The following is a 3,810-nucleotide window of genomic DNA, read 5'->3' as shown; positions in this document are numbered from 1 at the left end:
CTTTAGCCTCTTTTACAAGATTATGATCCAGTACGGATGGGGGACACTGTTGGCGCGTGGAAAGTAGTGGGTGGACTATACTCCAGATATCTTCCCTCTAGGATGGAGGGAAGAGATAAGATAACATAGACAAGCATGAGCACTTCTCTGAGGGGTCTGTCAGTTACCTTGACTCCAACCATCCCTAGAGTCAGAATAAGAACAAAAATTTCAGGCACCAGAGGACAAATGATAGGCTTGCTTGGGAGTACAATGCTATATAATTTATAAAGGGACTTCAAGAACTCAAGGGAGGAAACTGAGGGAGTGGGGTTTCTTATGGAACAGATGAGAATAATAACATCAATAATATACATATTGTTTTGTGCCTTTTACTGTGATCTATGGCAGTATGTACTGTTGAAAACAAAGCACCCCAACTTTTCAGCTGGAACCGCCATCTCTTTTGTAATTTGCCAAAATGACAAACAAAAAGGGAAAAAGAGGAAGCACCCATTATATGTTCTCTAAGCTTTTTAGAAAACTTGGAGTTGTTCCTTTGGCCACCTATATGGGAACCTACAAGAAAGGTAATATTGTAAACACCAAGAGAATGGGCACTGTTCAAAAGAGAATGGTCCACACATGTTACCATGGCAAACCTGGAAGTCTCTAATGTCACCCAGCATGCTATTGGCTTGTTATAAGCAAACAAGTTAAGGAAAAGATTCTTGCCCACAGAATCGGTGTGGGTGTGCATATTAAGAATATTAAGCACTCTAAAACTTGAGATAGCTTTCTGAAAAGTATGAAGGAAGATGACTAGAAAAAGAAGGATGCCAAAGAGAAGGCATCCTGGATTCAAGTGAGTGCCAGCCTGCTCCACCCAGGGAAGCACGCTCTGTGAAAACAAACGAAAAAGAGCCTGAGCTGCTGAAACCTAAGCCCTGTGAATTGACAGCACAATAGACAGTAAGAAGTAAAATCATGAAATAAAACATATCTGAATTGTTTAAAAAACACTCAAAACTTAGTGACTTAAAACAACAGTTGTTTTATTATATTTTATGGTTTCCGTGGGACAGAAATTTGGAAATATCAGACTGAATGGTTCTGACATCGATTGAGGTGAAATAGAATAGAGGTAAGGCTGGAGTAGCTGGGGACAAGCTGGGCACCTCTCTCTCTTCATATCATCTTAAGCCTCCCCATGTGGCCCCACCATGTGAACTAACTTGGATTTCCTCATAGTATGGAAGCCTCAGAAATGACAGTTACATGGTAGGTAAAGAGTTCTAGAGTAAATATTCCTTGAAAAATGTAAAAGCTGCATCACCTTTTATGACTTGGCCTTAGAAGTTGTGCAGGGACAACTTTGTCCCATTCTATTGGTACAAGACAGTCACCAAATCCAGATTCAAGAATGCAGGATTTCGATTCCCTCTGGATGGGATAGTGACAAGGATCCAGAAGAGCCTATGGGATGGATTGCATGCATCTTTGGAATATATCATCTGCCACAGAATTAGAGACAAGTTTTTGCTTTTCTAGAGCTGACACTCTAGTTTGGGATGGGCAGGAGAAGGAAATAGACCACAGTCAAATAAACTAACAAACAACATGATTTCTAATACCGAGCACAATAATAAAAAGAACAAGGTAACGTGAGGGTGGCCAAGGCTGATTGAAAGATTACTTTGAATGGGGAGGTCAGGGAAGGCCTCTCAGTGGAGAGAATATTTGTCCTTGGGTGACATTTTTTTTAAGGGACTAAAAGGAGCCAGCCAATCAAATATTACGATGCAAATGATTCTAGGCATAGAGAATAACAAATGCCGTGTACCTTTGCTCACATTTACTATGTTTATTATGCTTATGTTTACTGGGCTGAATGAAGAGGATGAAAAACAATAAAACTTGGGAGCAAGGGTTAAGGAGAAGAGGATTATAAGGAGAAGTGAGAGGTACAGGCCTGTGTATTACTTTGCTAGTGCTGTCATAACAAAGTATCACACACTGAGTGATTTAAACAACAGAAATTTATTTTCTCACAATTCTGGAGGCTAGAAGTCCAAGATCAAGACAAGCAGGGTTGGTGTCTTCTGAGGTCTCTCTCCTTAACTTGTAGATGGCTATCTTTTCACTATCTTTACATGATCTTCCCTCTGTGTGTGTCTGTGTGTGTGTGTGTGTGTGTGTATGTGTGTCCTAATTTCTTCTTTTTTTAAAGACACCAGTGGCATTAGATGAAGATCCACCCTAATGACCTTATTTTAACTTAATTACCTTTTTAAAGACTACATCTTCAATTACATGCATATCCTGAGGTACTATGGATTAGGACTTTAATACATTATTTTGGGGGAGACACAATTCAGCCTGTGACAACATGGTATGACTTGTAGGCCACAGTAAGGAATGTGGATTGTATTCTAAATGCAAGGAAGCCAGATTATCTGGTTTGCATTTTTTAAGGAAGATGCTGGCTACTTTGTAGAAAATAGATTATAGAGAGGCAAGAATGAAAGCATGAAGTCTGGTCAATAGTGTACTGCAGGAATCCACATGAGAGCTTATACAGGGTAGTTTGCCTCCCCCGTTACTTTTGCTGACACAAACCAAGAGCATTTCAAAACAGAGATACAAGCCAAGTAGCCTTTCTTTATAAAGATTTTTCCTTAACAGTTTTCAAAGAATTACTATGTTATCGAATGTGTAAAAACAAGTCTCAAGGTTGTAAAAACAAGTCTCAAGTTTATATAAACAATCGGTACTTTAGTAACCATGTAACTTTACACTTTCTCAGAATACCATGTTTCTACATCTTTAAGAGAAGTAGTTTAAATGAAATGATCCAAAATATTTCTTCCAGTTCTAAAATTGTAGAATTGAGCCAGTTAACTAAAAAAAGATAAATCTTGGAATGTCAAGTATAAAATTACGTGATACATAGTCTATGAATATTTTAGTCAGTTTCATATCAAGTCCAGAAGTATTGGGCCAGGAGTTCAGGGATAACCTTGAATTAAAGTGAATACTTTTCAAGAATCTGTAGAGATCATTACAAGCCATTATTTCAGTCTCCAGCAAAGAGACTTTTTACAGCTTTCTAGTTTATCATTGTTCAGCTACTGAATCTGAAATAGACCCATCAGACTCATCTCTCAACTTATCAAAGCCTGTGACCGTTTTTAGACTTATTTTGTGTCCAGACCATTAAAATCATATTCACAATCATAGGCATAACAATCATGACTAGTCACTCATCTTTTAAAACCCTCTCATAAAGACAAATTGCATCCTTCCTCCCATCAGTACTTCTGCCCGCTAATAGTGCTGTATTCTGAGAAAGCCTGACTATTTTCAAATGACTACACTCGCCCTTACCTTTACAACTTTTCCATTTCTGATTTCACCAGCCAACAAAATTGAAACTTCAGTAAGAGAAGCTGATCAAATGCAATTAATGGTAGTAAAAGCTGAAGATTCCTTGGCATTAATTTCACTGGCTTAAAGAAATCCCCAGGCCCAGTTAATAGCTGTAAGCTGAGGAAAAGCAAAAAAAATGATCAACTAACTCCCTTCTCCCCATATTAACCAGTAGTCCCAAAGCCAGAGTACAGGGACATAAATCATATTATCACACAGATGTGTCCTGGGATGGAACCTATCTCACATACTTATTCCATTTCTGTGGAAAGAAGACTTGGCTGACTAGACAACCGCCCCCACAAGAAAAAAATGCTACCTGTCATTTATCCTTCATGTCACAACCCATTTATTTTGCCATTAGGTAAAGTGAGAAATAAGGTTTTTCGTTTATCTGTTGTT

General features: G+C 38.4%; 1 pseudogene; it reads left to right on the top strand.

Annotated features, from left to right (window-relative positions):
- Positions 1 to 457: 457 nt before the first annotated feature.
- Positions 458 to 948, top strand: LOC105530322 (annotated as a pseudogene).
- Positions 949 to 3,810: the final 2,862 nt, after the last annotated feature.

The sequence above is a fragment of the Mandrillus leucophaeus genome, unplaced genomic scaffold, assembly GCF_000951045.1.
Source record: "Mandrillus leucophaeus isolate KB7577 unplaced genomic scaffold, Mleu.le_1.0 Scaffold81, whole genome shotgun sequence".
Lineage (NCBI taxonomy): Eukaryota > Metazoa > Chordata > Mammalia > Primates > Cercopithecidae > Mandrillus > Mandrillus leucophaeus.
Note: the sequence above shows the minus strand (reverse complement) of the source record. Positions and strands in the feature narration are given on the sequence as shown.